This window comes from Podarcis melisellensis (assembly GCF_964234715.1).
Source record: "Podarcis melisellensis genome assembly, chromosome: Z".
NCBI lineage: Eukaryota > Metazoa > Chordata > Lepidosauria > Squamata > Lacertidae > Podarcis > Podarcis melisellensis.
Window position 1 is genome coordinate 35,476,427 of NC_138547.1, and position 24,076 is coordinate 35,500,502.

The window sequence follows — 24,076 nt, forward strand, 5'->3', positions numbered from 1 at the left end:
TAAGCAGGTGCTCTGTAACTGAGCTATAGCCCTTCCCCTTCTTAAGAGGTTCAGAAATGCTGTGCCATATATCTCAGGCTGTGTGGCACTGTGCATTTACTGGACCCTTCCATAGTTGTGATGGAAAATAAGCAGAGTTCCAAGGAAAGTTCACTGTGTCATGCAGCAAATAAATGCAGTTTACAATGTGATCAGTGCTATATCTTATCCTCTGAGCTCATCCATTTGACCACCTGGGAAATATTTACATGAGCTTTCTGTAATTTGGAACTGTGGACATGTTGGAGATGCCTGGGACTAAGTCTTTAGCTCCAATGATTTGGTTTTTAAGATTTGTTAAGGTGTGTTGTTGAGAACTTTTATTTTTATTTCCATTTTGGTAGATGAGCATTTTGATGGAAGTCAGAACAATGCTATCTTCAAAAGGGGGGGATCCAATGTATTAATCAAGTAGAGTTAGGAATTTCCAAATGATTATGCAGTTTCCAAATGATTTTGGTTGATTCCTCTGTCTTTCTGTGCAAAGGGATATTGTCATTATAACTGAATTTTGATTATTTGAATTATGAAACAGTGACCAATTTTTAATTTTCTGGAGTATGTTGAGGAATCACACACACTTTGGTGCAGATGTTTTTTTCCTTCCATTCAATACTTAAAAAAATGTGTTTCAGAAGCTCTAGGGGAGGCAAAATTTTCCAGAGGTATATCACATTATGCATGATGGAGAAAGTGGATTCAGAAGTGTTTTCTCCTTTTCTGAACACTTGAATTCAGTGTCATCCAAAGAAATTGATCGGCAGTAGAATCAAAACAGACAAAGGAAAGCAATTCCTGCAGTACATAATTATCCTAACAGAATTCAATGCTACAAGTAGTGGAGATGACCATTGCTTGGATAACTTTAAAAGCAGTTGGATCACCTCATTTTCTACAGGTTAAGAGGATGTTAAAGGAAAAAGAACAGAAACGCGAGCTTCTGGCCAAGTGGCAAATCTAATTTCACACACTTCACAGAGGTTGCGCTATGAAGCAAAAAGAGAGGCTTGACCATTCAGCATTATTAGTTACTATTATTACTTAATAAATTTCTATCCTGCCCTTCACTCGAGGATACAATATAGAAACACACAAAAAATGTGTGTAAGTAACAAAAGTAAGAAACGAAAACAATAGCCCTCCTCCCAGTTTAAAAGGCAATGGCTTGTATAATAAGTGAACGTCTTGGGAGAAGAAGAATATTTTTGCCTGCTGCCTAAAGGTATATAAAGAAGTCAGCAGGTGAGCCTCCTTGGGGAGAGCATTCCACAATCTTGGAGCCACCACAGAACAGGCCCGTTCTAATGTTGCTGCCCTCTGGAGCTCTCACAGAAGTGGCACACAAAGAAAGGCCTCAGATGATGATTGCAGGCATTGTATCAGTTCATATGATGTTCATCGTATCAGTTCAGAGGTGATCCTATTAAAAGCCACTGAGAGGTTGAGGAGATTTTACAGGGACACCTTTTCCCTGTGTCCCTCCCAGCAGAGGTCATCATACAGAGCAACAAAAACATTTTCTGTGCCAAAATCAGGGCTAAACCCTGATTGAAATGGATCTAGAAAATCATATGTTGAAGTCTCCCAGAAGTAGCACTGGGAGTGCTCAACACTGCCTCTCAGACCAGCTCTGTCAGCTTATGCAGGGAGACTGCTGGGCAATGAGGTGGGCAGTAAACCAGCAAAATCCCTAATCTGTTCCAATTGCCCAATGCCTGGAACATATATTTGTTCCCCACCCTCCAGCTGGACAGAGAGCCAGGAGAGAGAGGTGGGCAACTCCCCACCCCCAACTCTGAAGTCTACCCTGATGCTGCACCAAATACCCAGGTGGGCACAGCTCCAACTCCATCCTGCTCACCCACCCAGGTCTCGGTGATACAGACCAGATCAGCCCCCTCATCCAGAATCAGGTCATGGACGAGGGAGGTCTTATTCAGAGCCAACCTGGCATTCAGCAACAGCAGCTGCAGACCCAAGCCGCTGACGGATAGGACAACCACAATTCCCCAGGTAGGAGGAGGGGCTGGCACACAACGAAGTCACTAAGTGCTTGTGGCATGTGCCCCTTACCTGGCCTGCCCCGCTTCCTAAACTATACTGCAGCTGGGGCTTCCCCGCTCTCCTCCCAGACACATAAGACACAAACTAACTCAGAAACCTCTGAATATGGAATTCCTTCTTCCTGGAGACACAGATGGTCACAATATTGATGGGCTTCTGTCATGTAATTAAAACACATCTGTGTCCTCCCAGAGTTTTGGAAGCATTGGGTTAAGCTTGCTCTGGGTTTCAGGATTGCCTGCACTCTAGTTGTTTCTGCTGATTATTTTGGATGATTTATTTGTGTTTTGGATTTTAAAAATGATTTTATTGTGTCAGGAACTGCTTTGTAACAAATTTCTACCCAGCCTTGCCCTGGGTTCTATTTGTTCTCCCCAGCACTCAAACCTTTTGATATTCAGTGAGTGTTTAAGGACCCCCCACCTACAGCCTCAAGTGCTACAGGGTCATCTGAAGGTTCACTGCATGGTTCTGTGGCTATGGTGTCTGCTCTAACAAAATCCAGTTACTTGTATTCAAAGCATTCTTAGCAGATTCTGCTTCTGGGGTGGGGAATTGACCTCTAAAGCACTAAATGGCTTCAGCCCTGTGTACCTGAAGGATACATGTATCCTTCTCAATTGGTGGAGGTCCAATTGGTAGAGGTCCATCTCCAAGGGCTTTCTGATGGTTCCCACATTCAAGAAGTGAAGTTATAGGGAACCAGACAGAGAGACTTCTTGGTAGTGGCACCTGCTCTGTGGAATATCCTCCCATATGATGTCAAATAAATAAATAAATATCCAACCTTCCATAGACATCTGAAGACAGGAAGCATTTAATGCCTGACGTATTGTGTTTTTCATATTTTGTTGGAAGCTGCCCAGAGTGGCTGGGGCAACCTAGTCAATGAGGTGGGCTACAAGTAATAAATTGTTATTATTATTATATCATTGTTGAAGGATTAACACAGAATTCAGGGATAGGAATATTCAAACTTCACTTATAAAAAAGTTGTACATTGCTGCTGCAGCAACTACTGTAATCCATCAATTAAAAAGATTAATCAAATAGAGCATTGGTGATTATCAATTTTAAGTGGGCTTGGAAGTACAAGTTACAATTGCTTGTTTTGTAGGACTATTTTGCGTTAAAAGGCAATGAACACATTAAAGCTTGGTTTTCCTTTAATCGGTTAAAAGGCAGATACTTAATCTATCGTCTTTAATCTGTTGACAGCTCTGTAATATTACTGTATGATGCATTTGAAAATCTTTGCTGAACTCCACATAAACCCAAATAATGTTTAATAGCCCACAAGACAGCCGAGGTGAATCTAGACTGGATTCAGGAAACTGCTGGCATTTGAAACTTTGTACCAAAATTCCACACCATCTCTACAGTTTAGAATTTCTTACATTATCTATACATTGCTGACATTTATGTTAAGGATTTCACTGTGTATTAGGCTTAACTGCTTAGATGTGAGTTTAATAAGAAAGCCTTCTTAAGTCTTGAATGGTCTGAACAACAGATAGATCTCCCAGGACTTGATGTCCAGAGGCAAACCACTGACAAATATCATTCTTACCTGTTCTTAAGACGAAGCATGCTTTGGTTCCTTGAGAGCGCTGGGCAAGTATGCAATATTTGTCTATCAAGATAACTAAGATGGATCTTAGGGACCATCAATAAAGTATGTCAGCAGGTACAAGGTGGGGTTCAAGGAAAATGGACAAAGGGAGTCTTCTTGTCAACATCTCTCACACACAGTGAATGAGTGTGGGAGGCAGAGTGGCATTATGCCTTCTTACCATGCCCTCAGTGCCAAATTGTTCACACTCCCCAATGGTCACTATACTGGGTGTTAGTAAGAAAGGAGCCCTGTACGTGGGTGCAACTTTATACACATGAGAATCCCCCACCCAATCAGGGATCCTCATAGGCTCCTCTGAAGTGGTTGAATGTGGCATCCACACCCCCTCCTGAGGGTATTATACCCTTAGCTTTGCACCTCCCTTGGGTGTTTTTGCCTGGCTTACATGAACTCTGATAAGGCGTTTTGCTTGCCTGGATGGAGGATAGAAAGGTGTGCGTAGATATATGCATAAATTAGTCTGCTACACTAAAGATAACATTTGCATTCATTGCTCCATTTGCCCTTGCCTCTGGCCCCACTCACCACTAGCATGTGGCCCCTGGAAGGTTGCACGGAAGGAAATGCAGTCTTTGGGCTAAAAAGGGTTGTCCTGTATTAAAGATTTGAACTCCTTAGGATAGATTGTCTGTCATCAGCAATGCAGAGTTTAAATGAAAGGTGGTGGTGGGGGGATGTTTTTGAAGCTGAACTTGGGTGAAGCTACTTTTCCTCCCACTACTCATTGAATGTTTTAAAGAACTGCATATTCACATTGGGATCTATCTCATCAGGCAAATTCTAAATCCTTTTATGAATTTCAAGATGCTGAGAAGTCTGTAGCTCATTAAGAAGAGAGAGAAGGATGCCTAGGATAAGCCAGATATTGAAAGTGGTCCCCAAGGGAATTTGGGGGCAGGAGGGATTTGTGGTATTGGCATTTCTAACAGGATTTTAAAAGTTTCCGATGCCACCATCCCCCAAAAGAAACCCCTTAATAGAGAAAGCTATTGGGATTTGAACACTTTCATGAGCCATTCAATCACCTGGAGACTACCTTAGTTTGTAAAGTGTTATCTGCATTACTCTTTTGCGATTTAAGAATATTTGCCCTTTTGTTGGATATAGCACTGCTAACCTTCCTGTCTTTTGATGCCCAGTTGTCTTTATGGTGCATGCTCAAGAACATGCCATTTTAATAATGACCTCTTAAAGTACAGTAAACCATTGTGGTAACAATCTCAGTGCCACCCTTTCCTACACAGTGAGTACTGGGAGGTGCAATAGAACAAACTCCAAACAGACAATGATCTGGACAATGAAATGGCTACTACTTTATTGGTTACAGGTGTAGGAGGAATTTTGGCTCAAACATTGGGTGTATATCCATTTCACCCTTCTGCCAGAGGGCTGAAACCACTTCAGGGTTGTGCCTGGGCATATGGTCTACCCCAAGATGTTGATCTATTGAGGTGGTTGTCCTAAGGCAGGGATTGGCAAACTACGGTCCACGGGCCAGATCCGGCCCAATTGCCCTCAGTATCTGGCCCATGGATGGTCTGTGAATCGTGTCAATTATTTTGTTAATTTCCCCCCATTGATTCCCCCCCCCCCCGTGCTGCCATTTTTTTTGGGGGGGTGCCATTTTTTCCCCTCTCCCTCTCTCACACCGTATCTCCTCCCTCCCTCCTCCTGGCTTCTCCCCACCCTTCTCCCCGCCGTGCAGAGAGGAGGAAGGGTAGAGCTGGCTGAGCGCCATTTTGGGCAGCACCTCTCTGGAGTCAGCCAGCCCTTGCGCCAGCAGCACCATAGGTAGGCAGGGGGAGGGGAGGGGGCTATAGAGGGGGGGAGAGAAGCCCCCTCCTCTGAGTACGCATGTGTGGTCCAGCTTGCCACAAGGTCTGGGAGATGGTAACTGCCCCCCCCCAAAAAAGTTTGCTGACCCCTGTCCTAATGCCTCCACTGAAAGTGCTATGGCTCATCTGCTCCATACATGGCTTCAGGGCAGAGAGTTCCACTGATACCCCTCTAATGGGGTACCCTGGTTATGACACTGGTTCAGTTCACGGTAATGTACCACTTCACCCAAAAGCTTAAAGTCTAGGCATCCACCCAATACCTTAACCGCCCAAAGTTGTGATGATTTTCTATGGGAAAGGCAAAACCTCTAGACCAGCCAATTTGTCTACAGGCAAATTCCTACCTGGCTCCACATATGGCAACCATTAGCAACCCTAGCGAGGTCAGAATGAACAAATAATAAAAACTGGATAAATGGAATAAAACCTCAGGAATAGAGGCTAAAAGAAAAACTATGATTAGAATGTATAATACAGAATAGTCCTAAAAATAAAAAAAAAATGCTAATAAAGGGTGGGAAGGTTTGCTCTTTGGCCAGCTGAGCTTTTATGCATTGCCTCTTATTGGCCCATTTGAAGCTGGCATTTTGGCAGGGAATCCCAGAATTCCCCTAATGGCTGGCAAAGACACATGGCCCTAACTGCTGTGGGTGGTGGACAGAGGCAAGGTCTGCACCTGCCACCCACCTGAGAAGAGATGAGTAGTCACTGTTTTACTAAAATCTGTATTTGGTAACTGAAGATTAGTATTTGTTTCTAGGATTTTTTCCCAAAGTGTTGGCTAGTTGTAACTAGGAATGAAAAGATTTTAACTACAGATGAAGCCAGTGGAGCAGTTCTTTTCTTTATTTTCTTTCCTGAAATTCTGACACCATGTTAGTTCTCCAATTCAATGATAATTGAAAATACTGATTCCAGAATGTAGCTGGCAAACTACTAAACTTGTGGAATTGTGGTGGCCCCAGGACACCCTTTCAAACATGTTCTTATGCATGACTGCAAAAAAAGAATCTTATGACAACCATCACAACAAGTTGCACTTTGCAGTGTTCTGTTAGTGCATAAATGCAGATTGGTATCAGAGGAGAGGAAGGGGGGAAAATAAAAATAATGGAAAGCTCTGAAGAACTGCATATATAACACACACACTCTCTCTCTATACATAAAATAGAAATATAAAACAGACAAATAAGGGAAATTTCTACTCCAGCTCAAAACCCACACCTGGTAATTCAGGAGTCATACTGAGTGGCCAGTGTGGTTCAAGTGTCAGACTAGGGCTTGGAAGATATGTTCATATCTCCACTAAGCCATGAAGACCACTGGGTGATATTGAGGCTGCCATACACTCATGGCAGGATTCTTGTTAAAATGGAGATGGACTTGAATGAGTAGGTATTGGGAAGCTTCCTTTCAAAAAGGGATACTAGAGGCAAATGTTGTAGCTGCTTGTATCCCTACATGGGACAGGAAATTGCATGCTATCTCTTCCAACTTTTTGTCTACAGTTGTCCCTCAACGCCTATTGAAATATTTATAAAACCTATGGTATTATTGAAACCTCCTCCACCTGCTGAATTGAAACTGGAAGCACACTTAAACTCATACACACAAAAAGGATTTCTTTAGGCAGGTATGGGGGAACTGTGGGACTTCAGGATCCCAACTCTTACCAGTCATAACATGGCTAAAATTGGTGATGGGGAACAAGATGAAACGGTCAAATCAGCTATGATAAAATGGGCACAGGACATAGGGTATAATATTATGTTTGCTGACTGGGAAAAGTTATGGACCACCGGCCTGAGATTCACGGCATGTAATGCCTTGAAAGAAAATATTATGAAAATGATATATAGGTGGTACATGACTCCAGTCAAGCTTGCAAAAATATACCATTTGACTGACAATAAATGTTGGAAATGTAAAGAAGCTGAAGGAACGTTCTTTCACCTCTGGTGGACCTGCCCTAGAGTTAAGGCTTTCTGGGAAATGATATATAATGAGCTGAAAAAGGTATTTAAGTATACCTTTCCTAAGATACCAGAGGCCTTTCTTTTAGGCATTGTCGGCCAGAGGGTGTTAAAGAAAGACCGAACTTTTTTTATGTATGCAACAACAGCAGGAAGGATACTCATCGCTAAACACTGGAAAACCCAAGATTTGCCCACACTGGAAGAATGGCAGATGCAACTGATGGACTATATGGAATTGGCGGAAATGACTGGCAGAATCCGAGACCTGGGAGAAGAAGTCGTGGAGGAGGACTGGAAGAAATTTAAGGACTATTTACAAAAACACTGTAAACTGTATGAATGTTAAGAAAGATGTAAGATTAGCAACAATACGGCACCAATAAGTTAGTCAAAAGGAATATGAAGATAAATCTAATCAAAAGAAAAGATAAATTTTGGATAAATATTATGTTAAAATTAAGTTATTAAAGTTGGGATCTAAATTATCTAAAATTAGGGATATAATATTGGAAAACTATATTATAAGAATTGAAACAAGGTAATAAATTGCTGGGTAAAGTTTAAGATTTTGGAATGCAGGAACGAGAGTTGTGAGGAAGTCCAATGAGGTGAATGAAATGTGGATATTGAAAAATTATATGTTATTTTGCATGTTTTTCTTATTGTTTAAATAAACTTTTAATAAATATTAAAAAATAAAAAATAAAATTGGTGATGGGGAGTTGTAGTCCAGCATCATCTGAAGGATCACAACTTCCCCAACCTTGTCTTAGAGCACAAGTCTCTCTGGATTGATATATGACTAGATTACCAGTGCATCTTCAAAGAGGACTCAAGAAACCCTAGCTGTGGTGGAAGGGGCTATGTTTATTCAAATATAACAACACATACTATCTGCAAACAACCAAATAAACATAATTAGCTATATGAAAATATAGCTTCCTCCATACTCCTGAGCGCATTTACAGGTTGCACCTGTTTAGAGAATTACTGGTCTGTAGCAAATTACCCACATCAGCCTAGCACAGGGTGATGCGTGTGTTCCTTGAAATACACAGCAAACCTTCATGACTTGTCAAATATATATTTCTTGGGGAGCCTAAGACTGCTGAGTTGTTGAATAGAAATAATGGTCTGTTCATTCTCGCCTGCTCATATTGCACTCACACATACAACAAAATCTAGTGTTTGAAAAACATCTGTTTTAATAGCCTCACCTTTTTATTACATAATTCATCCTCCTTTCACTTTAAACTAAGTGCTTCTCTACCTCTGTAGGCCAACACTAAAAGTGACTTAGGAAAAGATGAATCAGAACACATTTCCTAATAACCTTGCAAATAAGGGAAGAAAAGTGGTTGACACTAATGTGCAAGCGCTACAATACACATTTAAGTGCAGAGTGCAGTTGATCATTAATGTCGTTGGTAGAGTATCTGGGTTTTTCAGTCTCAAAAGGAAATAGAGCCTTTCACAAGGCTGTATTAGAGCCTTTAATCAGAGATGGATGCTGTTCAAAAGGCATTTAGCAGCTGGAGTGAAAAGTTTACCTAGTCACTGCCATTTCCCAAGAGGAATACCTTCTAGAGCATGTGCACTTATGCCTATAAGCCGTGCCAGTCTTAAATGCATTTACTTGGAAATAAATTCAGGGCTGTGTCTCTTCACTTTTTAATTTAAAAAAAGAAAAAGAAAAAGGAAATAGAAATCCCTACATCCAGGCAATCCATGTTCTGCATTAAGAAAAAGCTAAGTTTTGAAATATGTGTAAATTATATTCACAGATACTTAGGGCTGCAACAGGTTAAACTGTAGAAATCACATTTGATTTTTATACCTGTTTGATTTTTATACCCTATGTTATCCTGATCCTAGCCTGATTTGACATTTGTTTCAATTCAGTAGTAAGTATAGACGTACCCTGGAAGTCCATTCAACTTCTGGAAACATTCGGAAAGCCAAAGCGCGGCTTCTGATTGGCTGCAGGAAGCTCCTGCAGCCAATCGGAAGCTGTGGAAGCCCCGTCAGATGTTCGGGTTCCAAAAATAGTTCACAAACCGGAACAGTCACTTCCAGGTTTGCAGCATTCGGGAGCCAAAACGTTCGAGAACTAAGCTGCTTGAAAAGCAAGGCACGACTGTAGTGGGGAAAGTGCCAGGACAACCCCCACCCCCACCCCATCCCAAACAACAACAACAACAACAACAACAACAACAATGCTTGGATACAGTGAGGACCTATGTTTAGAAAGTGTGGGCAAAAGCTCAGTGTGAATGAGCTGTTTGTTTCATCTTTCCTTTCTAAGAGACCAAAGTGCATAACACAATCAAAGGTTGACAGCAGGCTATGAGCAGGGAGAAACCAAAGCTGATCATTGCCACTATGTTAATGTCATAGGCAACCCCACAGACACTGACACATATCTGCAAACACCTAGATCTTCTGTTAAGGGTCCACAGCAAGGATGGCAAAAGTTGGCCAGAACCTGGAATATTCTTTGCTGTAGTTAGACACTTCATCACATGAGGTAGTGGTCAGTGATTCCTGAAAGCTTGCTATGGATGTGGAAGTGCTCCTGCTCAAAACTTCAAGGTAACTTCAGCTTGCTCCTGTAAACTTAACTTTGGGACCTTAGAAGGTGGCAATAAGCAATCCCAAAACCCAATGGTCAATATTTTACTTCCAGGGATTAAGACTGCAATCCAGCTACTTGTGTCTTTCCCAGTGAGGAAACCCAGGCAAGAGACAAGAGGTTCTGCTCTGGTTCCAGTGAAGTTCTAACCCTCTTACAATGGGTGCCTGCAAAACTATTGTACACTCTAGAAAATTTGGTTACATCTTTTAAACTCCAACACAACAGCATATATATCACAACTTGATTCTAATAATGGGTTACTTGCCAGTTGTGCTAAATGAATGTTAACATGATTCCAGGCTACTATGCATACTCCGGAGCCTTTTTCCTATTAGATGCCATGAGTCCTGTAGACGTGTCATAGAGGGAATAGTTGGATCCCGAGGAGGAATGGGAGAAAGTCAGGTATTTGGAGCTGGATGATCCTGGGAGAGTCATAGCAGGATGAGGGAGGTGAGATTGGGCCCCAATAATTGTTTGAATCTGCGGCTTCGGGGACGGAGAGCGGGATCCTAGGAGGTACAAATGGGTTGCTAGAAGAGTCTTTGACATCAGATACCCCTTGTCAGATACCTTGTGTTGTCAGTGAGGAGTCTCCTCCTTCAGTGGAGGTGACTAAGAGTAAAGCAAATGTTGAGCAAGTGGTAACACTCTCTTTATCTCCAAGAACATGGAGATGCCAGTGCAGTCCCATCCCACTAATAGGAGTGCCCATTTGCATGCCCAGTCCTAGAATGTGCAAGAGGCATATTGTTTGTTGGATCAATGTATTCACTTACACTTAGTAGTGTATCTATACCTCTTATGTATCTGCTGCACCCTGTAACCTGTAATTTGCCTTATCTACCAGTTGGATTTATGCATTGATGCCTTTGGCAGAAACTGAGATGAAAATTTGAGTTCTCCATCCAGCAATGAGTGCATCATGTCTTACTGCCCTATGTCTTTTATTCCTCCTTGCTCCATGGGCAAATGGCAGAAGTAGGGTCACAAAGCTGAGGGAGGAAAGATAATAAGCTGTATTTGGAAACCTATTACCCTCTTCTAAGAATACACCATCACCATATGAACGGTAGTAGAATCTCTTTCAATGCCAAGGTTGCAACTAGAGAATTGGATTGCATTTCAAAGAAAACTGATGCAATTTGCACTTCCTGGACTAATGCAAAAATCAGAACATGATTATTCTTCAAATTGTGCACATCTCTGAATTATGTGATGCATTTTCAACAACCTATCCTATGCTTATACAGATGTGTATTTTAGGGAAAATGCGTATAGAGATGTATAATTTAGATACAGAAGCAGCTGGTAAAGCACTCCTCTCCCTCCTATTTGCATATTTAAAAATCTAAGGTTTCCATTGGCAAGCAGACATATTGTAGAGATCAAATATTCCTACCATTTTTTGGTGCCTTGCTGGAATCAAAGTCCTGAATTCAGAGAGACACTTGTGAGAGGAGAATGGAACTGCTGTACAAGATTCCTCAAGTGTGTAATAGAGGCCTTTTGGGGTAATTGGGTGATAAGTGTCATTGCACAAAACAAAATCAAGATGAATATCTTTATTGAAGAACGTCCTATCAAATTCCACCCAGATGTTGTAGATAGTGTTTGTCTCAAAGAACTGGGGAATAAACTTCTTTTTTCTCCCTCTGAGATATTAAGAAGTTGCCAGGAAAATGAAAATGAAGAGTGCGGTAAGTGCTGGAAATGAAAACATCAACCCTGAGGCATGAAGTGCTATTGGAGAGGGATCGAGAAACATACAAGAATAAATGGGTTAGAGCTGATAAAGTTTGAGAGCTCCCTTCTTGGTGCTTCACCTTGAAGTTACAGAAATATTTCAGAAAGTGTATCTCTTGGTTGTATGGAGGGCATTTGGAGGGAGATGGAATCATGTTGTCATTTGTCTCATATTCCAAAGTTGTTGGTTGTAGCAGTGTGCAGATGGAGAACTGTACATACAGGGCCCTCCTTCGCCTCCCCACTGATTTTCTTGAAATTTTCTCCCAAAAGGTGAGCAGATACAAACATATATAAGAAAGAGGCTAGGGCTAGAATAGTGTTTGCCAGATGTTGATGGGACTCCAAATCCCATCAGCCCTGGCCAGCATGTGCAATTGGTAATGAATGATAGGGATTTTAGGTCTGCAGCATCTGGAGGGTACCACAATGACTAACTATAGGCTAGAATTTCTTTGTGGGTCCTAGTTGGAACCATGAATTAAAGATACTGGAACTGGTACATATTGACAAACTGGCAGCTCAGATTTAGAAAAGGAACAGTTTCGTTCTGAAATGGCAACCATTAGTTATGTATTGGGATCTTCAGTTGGACCATAAATAATGTATTTTTATGTGTTAAATTTGTATACTGCCATATACCTGTAGATTTCAGGACAGCTCACCACATAAAATCTTTTTGCCCGGACACTGAAGTCCAGCGCCAAGGACCTTCTGGTGGTTCCCTCACTGTGAGAAGTGAAATTACAGGGAACCAGGCAGAGGGCCTTCTCGGTAGTGGCACTCGCCCTGTGGAATTCCCTCCCATCATATTTCAAAGAAATAAGCAACTATCAGACTTTTAGAAGACATCTGAAGGCAGCCCTGTTTAGGGAAGCTTTTAGCATTTGATAAATCATTGTATTTTAATATTCTGCTGGAAGCCGTCCAGAGTGGCTGGGGAAACCCAGCCAGATAGGTGGGGTATAAATAACAATAATAATGATGATGATGGTGGTGGTGATGATAATAATAATAATAATAAAATAACAATATAAAAAACACAAAATGCATAATAAAAATAATGAAATGACATGTAGACTAATCTCTATGCAGCGTATTCTCTATAAAATCTAATTAATTCAAAGAGAGACTCAAAACATTGCATGAATACACTGGCAAAGCAGCAAATAGAAAGCACCCAGACTGCAGTTGTTTTAGTAGTGATGTATGGAAGCGAGAGCTGGACCATAAAGAAGGCTGATCACCAAAGAATGGATGGCTTTGAATTATGGTGCTGGATGAGATTCTTGAGAGTCCCATGGACTGCAAGAAGATCAAACCTATCCATTTTTAAGGAAATCAGCCCTGAGTGCTCACTGGAAGGACAGATCATGAAGCTGAGGCTACAATACTTTGGCCACCTCATGAGAAGAGAAGACTCCTTGGAAAAGACCCTGATGTTGGGAAAGATTGAGGGCACAAGGAGAAGGGGGCAGCAGTGGACAAGATGGTTGGACGGTGTTCTCGAAGCTACTAACATGAGCTTGACCAAACTGCAGGAGGCAGTGGAAGACAGGGGTGCCTGGCGTGCTCTGGTCCATGGGGTCATGAAGAGTCAGACACAACTAAACGACTAAACAACAACAAGAAGAAGATTGCAGTTACTTGGCTGGGTGCAATTTTCATTGCCACCACCACTTTCTCTTGGGGGATGAAGCACTGTGCAACTGTGAGACAAGAGGCGGCTGTATCTGTATGCTTCTTTATTCCTCCCTCAAAAGCAGCAAGAAAAAGAAGTCTGGTGAGCAAGCTACTCTGCTAAATGAACAGTTTGTCCCAGAAAGGAGCTTTCTGTCCATTGTGACATAGAAAAAGCCTTCTGACAAAACTCCAGCTGGTTTTACAACATTCTCCCACATTGCAAGGAGGCAGGTGATTATCATATGATGTTCACTCATGAGCACATAGAAGGATAGAAAGTCATCCAGTTAGAGCTGTTGCCACTGCCAATCAGTGGTTCTCCAAGGTATGAGAGATCCCTCTCAGCCCTATCTAGAGACATCAGGGATCAAACCTGGGACCTTCTGTATGAAAAGAAGGTGCTCTAGCACCGAGCTACCCCAGAAGCCAGGTAGTTTTTCTTAACTGTCTTTGCTTTTGTGGATCTGTTGACCTTTTGGTCCATACCTGCTCCTTGATACTTGGATTTGACCATCAGTGGTGTTTATACCCATGCAAGGGAGAATGGTAGCTCCAGGAAAAGCTATGTCCCAGTAACTTGTGTTGCATCATTTAGAATTATTGACTTTCAGAAGAACCCACAAATATTCTGGTAGTAAACTCCTAGCGTAGTGTTAAGTGCATCCATCTGTCTTTTCCTACCTTCAGACTGACTCCCACATTATAGCATTGCTGTGATTGCATATATAAGCAGAGAAAGGTGGTAATTGTTAGGAAAGCTTTTGTTAAATGTTTATCAGTAGGAAAGCAGAAATGCCCAACGCTTTTAATTGCACAGTGATTTTATTATTCAAATGATGGAATTTGCCGAGAACAGCTGCATTTTGTAATCTAACCAGCTCTTAAATAGTGCTTCTGATTTGTGGGTATTATATTATTTGACTGCAGAAGGCTAACTGCACTCAGATTCTTGTGCACATAGTAAGATTTTAAATTGGGGAGTTTGGCAATCAATACTGCAGCGTGTTTTTGAAAGAGGCCTTTGTGAAATTTAATGACCACAACTGTATTTAGAAAACCAATTCCCAGCATTAAATCAAGCTTAATGTTCTAGTCTTTCAGCACGCAAGAATAGTGAGGCTTATCATGAAATTAGTTATAGCTTTGCTATACTTTTTTAAAGAGGAGGAGGAGGAGGAATCCTTCTTATCCTACTGTCCTGCCATTCAGAAGGTATAGGGATTTTTATTATTTCTTTTGTTCTTCGAATAATAGTCCATCCTTCACCTCTGAGACCCAGAATGCGTTCCATAGATTTAATTTAAGTTACAATTAAATACACAATTAAAAACATCAGCCACACTACTACATTGCAGAAGGGAGGCTGACACCAGGAACTTATATTTCTCATCTACCTTCAAAGGCATGAGCAAAGAGATGTGTTTTCTTAACCTGCTTGTGTTAATGTACAACAATAGTGCCAAGTACACTTTGGAAGGGAGGGAGTTTCAAAGCCTGGGGGCCACCATAGAGAAGGTCCTTTCATGTGCCAGCATCCTACAGACCTCAGAGGGCACCAACACTTCTAATAGGACCACCCCTGCCAATCTTAACACTCAGACATATATGTTTGGGAGGAGGTCTCTTTCAGATATTTGGAGCCCTGGCACTATATAACAATGTAGGGATCAGTTAACTTTTCAATTTCAATTTCTTTCCATTTCTCATTTTTCCCCAGTGTTAAATTCACTTCTTCCCATTTCTACACCAGTTTGCAATTCTTTTTTTAAAAATGCATGAAAATTTATCAGCATTTTAGTGTGTATTTCTGCTACTAACCACTTTTTTATTTACAATTTCCCTTCGATATGCACAATTTTTTTGCATATCAAAGTTCCCTAATATATAGATTTTTGTGCTTATTACTTGGCAAGAGATTTTTCAATGCAAAATTTGGGTAAATGCAGATTTCAAAGGATAGCTTTGTTTTGGTTTGCATGTTGTTATGGAAACTGTGAATTGGAAAAGTTTGCCTTTAAATGAAAACTGAGTTGGAATTCTCCCCCATCCCCAATCATAGCTGTGCTTTACCAAAAACAACAACCCCAGAACTGATCAGTGCTCCTTGGGAAATTTTGTGGGCAGCTCACTTCCTGCAAAGCTCATCGACCTAGAGAAACATAAAAAGTACGTAGGAAAACACAGCTAAACAATTCTTTGTTGGACCCATGATCTGACTTGGAGGGGGTGGAGATTATTTACATTGCCTTTCAACTTGAAAGTGGGGGACAACTCCCAATTCACATTGTTGTGCAGCATTCACACAGAGCAATTGCAACCCCTTAGTATAAGCATTGCAAAATGTTCCTACTTGCAGCTACAAATTTCACCAGCTGGAGCCAGAGACTCCAGTTTCTATCTCTTTTTTTAAAATAAAAAAATAGAGTGCTCTAATTACACAAATATTTTCTTGTACAGGCAAAAAAGTAATCAATTTGACATTAATTGCCTCTTCCCCCCCTTCCCCTTTGGCAGCTGGCCCCTGTAAATGCAACCAAATCCTGTACTTTCAGAACTTTGCTCGTCAGTTGATTTGATGGTTAAAATGATAATTGGTATGAAAAGAATAGAGCAGCACTTGTGGGTAGGAGACTACCCTGGGGAATGTGAAGCCAAAGCAGAACAATGATTTTATATTTTTCCTTTTGTTGAGTTTTCATTGTCTAAGTGAGGTGCACATAAGAGAAAAGCGGCAAGAGAGCACAGGAATGCAAACATTCATTTTGTTCATTTCAGAGAGTCAAACGGCAAATAGGAAATTGCAAATCTGCAAGCTGTCTAAATTCTTACAATTCCCACATTGCAAAAAAAGGAATTAACTGACTACTGTAAGGCACCCATTGTCTCAAACAAGGCAATCCAGCAACCAGTCTTGGGCACCAAACTGTCTGAACAAATTGTGGTGGGTTATGAAAACATGGATTTGCCGCCATAAATCTCTGAGAGCCTTGAATGCCATCCATACACTCTACACCTTCTTTATCAATTGACAGATGACATGTGGGGACTAACAGGAGCAGAGGAAGCTGCCTTATATCAGGTGAGACTGTCTAGCTAGCTGAAGCCAGATCAGAGTAAGGCCACAACTTTACTGGCCTCATTCTGATCTGATCTCTAGCTTTTGTTCACATTCCTTGACGGGTAAAATTTGGACCAAGCAACATCCAGAGAAAATGTATTGATGTCAGCAATTATTTTTAAAAGTAAGTGGTGGCTTTGCTGCATGAGAATTGGTCTGTGTCTGTAGTGGGCAATATCTGCCAGCAATATCTGCCTTTGAGAGCTTGATCAAATATTAAAAGGAAGGTGTGTAGCTCAGTGGTAGGGCTTAGTGGTAGCATAAGCAGAAGTTCCCATGTTCAGCGCCTGGTATCTATAGGTAAATCTGAGAATAATCCCTTTCTGAAGATCCTGGAGATGTGCTGGGGGAAGAAAAATACTGATATAGGTAGACCAATGGTAACAGCTTCCCACATGCTTTCCTATTGCTCAAATGTAATATTATTTTTAATCATTTGGTTTATTTTTAGCACCTAGTGCACAGCTGACCAAATACCAAACAAAAAAATAAATAAATAAATTCCAAGATTGGTTCCAATTGATTACAAACATTTCATAAGCAATATGTCATTTCCCTCTGAAATTATGATCTATTATTTCACTCAAGTGGAATAATAATGCTGTAAGAAAACTAAATTTATCTCAGGCGCCTCAGCAGGTTGATTCTTTGTTATCCATTAATTGTTAATGGCAGTGTTCCATTGAGTCTCTGCCAGTTCTACCAACCTCGGGTTTCTCAAGTGATGTTGTAGCATTCAACATAGATGTTAATTAAACTTAAAAACAAGATATTTTAGCCTAATCAGTCATCTAAATGAAGTATAGTTTGGCTCAGATTGCCTATTTTTGTTTTTAAACTGTAATCCCCCCACTTTACCATATATTTTATCTAAGTGTGGCTCACTAATTTGGAGGAACTGAAGGCCTAGTTTGCAAACTGAAGATCAAGTAGAATGTATCTGGAGGACAGCAACCAGAGTGGTGAAAGGTCTAGAAACCATAATCCTATGCAGAATGGCCAAAAGAGTTGGTTATGTTTATCTTTGAAAAGAGAAAATTAAGCAGGGACATGATAGTGGTCTCCAAATATTTGAAGGATTCCCATGCATAAGATGGATCAGACTTGTTCTCTGTTGTTCCTGGAGGCAGAACTAGATAGAACCAATTGCTGAAAACTGCGGGGAAGCAGGTTTTGGCTAAGCATCAGGAGACAATGATAAGAACTAGTTGATAGTGGAACAGATTGGGGGGTTGGTAGGTGGTGGACTTTTCTTCATTGGAATCAATTAAACAGAGGCTGGGTAGCCATCCATTGGGGACTGCTATAGTTGAAGAGTGGGAAATCACCAGCCAAATGCATCTGGCTTTTGCATGGCTGCAATGTAACCTACTGTACAAAGAGAAGACTCACATCCATTGCTTTACCCATTTCTGGCTCTGGCCCAAACCATCACTGGCAAATTGCACCTGGAATGTAAGAGTCTGCTGAATCAGGCCACTGGACTATCTACTCCAACATCCTGTTATCACAGTAGCCAACCAGATGTCTGCAACCAGGTCTCAAGCATAAGTGTCCTCCTCTGTTCAGTGTTTTCTAGCAACTGGTGTTCAGAGGCATTACTGCCTCTGACTGTAGAGTCAGAGCTATCATGGCTAGCAGTGCTTGATAATCTTATTCTCCATGAACTTGTCTAATCCTCTTTTAAAGCCACCCAAGTTGGTGGCCATCACAGCTTCATGTGGGAGCAAGTTCCATAGTTTAGCTATGTGCTGCATGTAGAAGTGCTTTATTTTATCTGTCTTCCAACATTCAGTATCATTGGGTGTTTACTAGTTCTAGCATCATAAGAGAGGGAGAAAAACTTTTCTGCATCCACTTTCGAGTAGCTACACATCAGCCACGGAATCTTACTGAGTTGGAAAGGATCTGCAAAGAGGAGTGGGACAAACCTCCTGAGATGTGTGCAAACCTGGTGGCCACCTACAAGAAACGTCAGACCTCTGTAATTGCCAACAAGGGTTTTGCCACCAAGTACTAAGTCACCTTTGGCAAAGGGATCAAATACTTATTTCACTCATTATAGTGCACATCAATCTCTGACTTTTGTCTTCTGGGTTTCTGGGGGTTTTTCCTGTTGTTATTCTGCTTCTCACAGCTACAATAAACCTACCATTAAAATTATGGACTGGTCATTTCTTCGTAAGAGGGCAAGCGGGCAAATTTAGCAGGGGATCAAATACTTTCCCCCCCACGCTGTAACTTCGAGCCCTGGCAGATGATTTTATAACTTCAGAATTATGGGCAGGCTTGATATGGAAAAAACAATGACAACTCCAACATCCAGGGTATAATTATTTTTTGTTGGGTAGGAGATTCCATTGCATCAATTCCCCTCTCAAGCCACGTATCAGCTTAGTTGGAGGATGAGGAAGTCTGTTTTTCCTCCAGTCTGTGGTGTAGATGCGGCAGGAAGTTACCTTATGGTGGACTTTCCAAATGAAAAGAAGAAAACATAAACAAGTACTTAAAAGTGAAAATCTCAACTTTGCAGAGTAGACTCATTACTATATGGCTGGGGAGCCAACAATATCCTCCAGATATAGGTAGACTGTATCTCCCAAAATCTTTTGTCATTCGCCATCCTGGCTTGGATTGATGGGAGTTGCAGTTCAGCAGCATCTGAAGGGCTGACTAACTCCCTCTGCTACATGGCTACCATGCAGTTCATTGATTAATTGTTCTGAAGAGGATTAACAAGGTCCAATCACCATTTTGCGCAAAGATGGCAGAGGGAATAAAGGCAGAGAACGTTTGAATTGTCACTTCAATATGGAAATTCTGTGCACAGTTTCGGGCCTTGTGGTATGTGTTCAAAATGGTAATTATTTTCACCTTTTTTTGTCCTTCCAGTAAATATTTGCTCAATAAGGTAATTACATCCCAAAGTGTAGGATTTTGTGTTTTCAACAAAAGGTATCTACAGAATGTATTTAAGCAAGCAATAAGCTGCCTTTCCAGTGGTGAAACTTCTAATAAATATGCCAGTTGCGTATAAGGGAAGTGGAAAATTAATAATGAATTTCTGACTTATTAAAATCTATTATTCTGAAGGAAAAAAAAGAAATTGAAAAGAATGAGTGTTTAATAGAAGAGGAGGAAAAGCTCCCACACTCTGCTGTTCCCTTGTGTCTTAGTTCTATTTTAGAATAAATTATGAGAGAGAGACAATAAAATAACTGACAAATTAAAACACATTCCATTTTTGTTTTTTTTAAAGTGCCACTACTTTGTATATAGGTGAGGGTCTACATAATGCAGAAAGCCATCTCCTTCTCTTGTTGTATTCCAAAAAATTTTAAAGGTTGAAAGACTAGAATTAAAAAAGACAATGTATCCAATCCACCTTTTCACATAAAAGCAGTGCATTTTGGCAGACTAGTTTTTCTACAATCCATTCACAGCAATTCCCTTTAGTATTATACATTTACTTTGTTGAACCTCTTTCCAGACATAGGCAGGCATCTTGTAAACATTTACCTGGGAGTAGGGTTATTTGAGCATGCTGGGACATTCCTTTGAGTAGAGATTGTTCTTGGTGTTTGCAAAATCCATTTTTCTCTTTACATAGGAAAGTCTACCCAGCTAGGAAACTTGGCATGCATTTTAATATGTAATTTTATTTCCTAATATATATTCTACAAAGTAGTGATTTCCTTTAAATGTTGGTTGTCGGCTTGCTTTTAACATATGATTTTATCAGGGTTTTAAATTTACATTGTTATGCACTACCTCAATCTCCAAGTGGTCTGAGATTCCAGGGGTTTCAGGTGGCTTACCCAGGATTCATGTTTCCTTTTGGAAAATGAGGCACACCAGAGACTGTAGTGTCTTTACGATATATGGTTTATTTACACATGGATTCCAAAACAGACATCAACCATGGCTCTGATTTTCTGCAGCTTGCTGACTTACAGCCTGCAACCATTTCCCTCCAGCTCACATCATCCCCAACTGCAGCCCTAAACTCTGCTTTGCCTCTGCTAACTATTTCTATGCTCAAGGAAGGGCCCCACCTCTCTGCCAATTGGCACAGAGTCTTCACTTTCTTAATAACCTATTACCTTCCCTTTGTTCCCTTATAACAACCCATATCTCAGTGATCTCTTGAGGAAGCTGGCCTGACATATTTTAACATAAGATGAATCCAGGGGTTTTAAGTGTCCAACACCCACTTTAATACTGCAATATTCATTCATTCAGCCTTCATTGGCATAATTACTGCAATCACTGATTAAATTCTAACATTTACTGCATCCAGGAATTTAGGGGAGACTGGTACCCCATGACTCATAACAATATTTTGTTTAGAGGTTTTGATAACTAGGCAGTAGATAAATCGTGTTAATTAAAATAAAATAGAGGTTTAGTTCTGTGTCGTAAGATTACTTTTTTCACAACAAACAAACATATGCATAATGGAGAAGGAAAACTCTGATCCTAAACATCCACTGCTCTGCAGCTGTAGTCATTCATGCAATAGGTTTCAGGAATAACCCCTGAGGAACAAGGTGTACCTTGTGCCTTGCAGGACATCTTGGGTGGGTGGGTGGGTGGGAGTCTCAGGAATAGATTTTACACAAATCCACTGTGGGAGGCAGCGCTTATGAGTTATAAGCTCAACCTCATCAGCTCAAAGGGACTCTTCATACTGCTCTATAAGATAGCTTACCTAAGCTCCACCATATGATTGCATCCTTCCATGAGAACATGTGTGGTACCATCCAGTATGATAGCTCAACCTTGGACATCTTCCAATATAAAGAAGAGTGTGAAACAGGGCTTTGTCCTAAAGCCAACTCTCTTTGGCATACTCTTCTTCTCCCTGTTGCTCTCATATGCCTTCAGCCTTACGACAGTGTGCATATCCATTTCAGGAGAGACGGGGGCTTGTTCAACTTGGCACACCTCCATGCCAAGGCAAAAATATGGCTTGCGCTTATCTGAAACATGTTGTTTTCAGTAGACAAAGCCTTGACAGCACATACTGAGGGAGCTCTATAGAGTCTCAGCAACCATTTTGCCCAAGCCTGCATGGAGTATTGTCAGGACTTTGCCAGCAATCCACACATCAGCACTGGTGACCACATGCTTGAGGTGGTAGATGGTTTTGTCTACCTGGGCTCCACTATAACCAGCAACCTCTCAATGGACACTGAGTTGGACAAACATATTAGAAAGACAGCTACAGCAATGGCTCACTTCTCCAGAAGAGTATGAGAGAATGTGATGCTAATGACCAATACTAAGATGAAGGCCTACAAGGCTTGTGTATTGAGTATGCTGCTTTATGGAAGTGAGATGTGGGCAACTTACACCTGCCAGGAGCACTGTGTCCATGCCTTGTGTTAGGAAGACTTTGGGCATTGCATGGCCTGCCAGAGTCTCAAACAAAGATGTGCTTGCCCAAGTCCACATTTTCACATTACAGTGCACCCTGTTTTAGGGATTTCTATGCTGGCTTGGCCATGTCCACAGAATGGAAGATGGCAGGGTCTCCAAGGACATGCTCTACAGGGAGCTGGCTTCACACACTAGGCCTGGTAGGAAACCAACTCTATACTACAAATATGCCTGCAAGCCTGACATGAACACTAGTAACATGTGGGGATCCCTTGGAGACGATCATAGTGCCTGGAGACAATCAGTCAGGTCATGTATCCACAGCAGTGACCAGCTGGGAGCACAGAAAGAAGAATTGCATCAGCACAACCAGACACCTTCATCTACCACACCTGCAACAAAACATGTTTCTCCCATATCACTCTCTACAGCCACAGCAGGTGCTATAACTCTCTAATGGTTTGACTTCACTCCTGAAGGTGCACTCTTCCATTGTTTCCTGAGACAGATGGATGCCAGCTAAGGCAGTGGGAGCCAACATAGTGCTGTCCAGGTATTGTTTGACTCCAGGACTCAGTATCTTTGAGTACTGGCTCCCTTGGCTGCGGCTGATGGGAATTAAAGTTCTGGAGGGCACCATATTAACCACATCTGCTTTAAGGAACAAAATAGCAGTGTATAAATTGCCACAGGCATGAAGCAAACTGGGTGACTTTTGATCATTCTAAATGCTCTTTTGTTCAACTGCTAGTGCACTTTCCTCTCTTCTCCTTTAATTCCTTAAATGAGCAGTAAGGTTTGTTCTGTAAAATCCATAAATCAGCCATTACAGTCAGGTTATTTATGATTAGGCAAGGGTTCATCAATCAGTTTCAGTGTCTGAAACAGCCCTTATTTTCAGTAGTTTCTTGTGATGTTTCCATTACAAGGCAATATATAGGTCTAGAAAAGAATGATACTGATGTCGAAGTAGGACAACTGCGAATAATGGCACTGACTCTGCACTTAGTTGAGATAATTTCTGCTAATGCAGAAGAAAGATAATGCTATACAAAGCAGATCACTACCAAACATAAAATTCAGCTGAGATGGGAGTGGCAAAATTACTGTTATCAGATTCACAAATGCACTCACAGCTCTCAATGTGTTGATTCTAAGGATGGAGATAGATTCAGTTCTATGCACATTTTCATTTGAACCTGTCATGTCCACAGAATGGAATATGGCAGGATCTCCAAGGGCATGCTCTACAGGGAACTGGCTTCAGGAAGTGGTACAAAAGTTATATTTGTTAAACTTAACTTCTTCAACCTGATTACCCAAATTCAGAATATATGCACTGGTGAGGTTCTGTAAAAATCTGGTAGCAACTTTTTTAACTTGTAAAAATAGTTTTATAAGTTGTGTGTCCTTGTTTCTCAATTTGATCCTTTTACATGGTTTTGTATGTTTTGTGGTATTTTATGCTTTGTGATTTGCTGTTTTTTTTATTGATTATAGATTGGGAATTCTTTATTGTGGTTGATAAGTGCAAACTGTTTGATTACTATTTCCTGATGTTTAATTTTACTGTTTACTATTAGATTCTGATGGAATGTTGAATGTTGCTTTGTTTGATACAAGTTGTTTATTTTAAGGTTATTGTGACTTCTATATTGGATCAGATTGTTACTATTAATATTTGATGCTTTATTATGTTCTTATATGTGTTGGAAGCAGCCCAGAGTGGCTGGGGCAACCCAGCCAGATGGTGGGGTAGAATTATTATTATTATTATTATTATTATTATTTATTATTAATCTCTCAGGCTCTATGGGCAAGTTTACAGGTACAGTCTGTGACTCCCAAGCCAAGGTCTGGAATCAGTTCCTCTCTCCATGTAAGGTGAGCCTTTGGTATGTGAACCTAACACACACCAACCCCACAGTTCAGCATTAGGGCTGAACACACCACTCCACC

General features: G+C 41.0%; 2 long non-coding RNA genes across 2 annotated transcripts in view; one reads left to right on the forward strand and one right to left on the reverse strand.

The window, feature by feature from the left end:
• The window catches only part of LOC309362166, a 390,859-nt gene that overhangs the window by 314,787 nt on the left and 51,996 nt on the right, over window positions 1-24,076 (reverse strand). The gene's annotated exons all lie outside the window — the stretch shown is intronic.
• The window catches only part of LOC309362191, a 57,073-nt gene continuing 46,920 nt past the window's right edge, over window positions 13,924-24,076 (forward strand). The window contains exons 1-2 of the long non-coding RNA XR_014164859.1: window positions 13,924-14,047; window positions 16,650-16,696. This is a non-coding gene — a long non-coding RNA (uncharacterized lncRNA). The remainder of the gene's footprint in view (window positions 14,048-16,649; window positions 16,697-24,076) is intronic.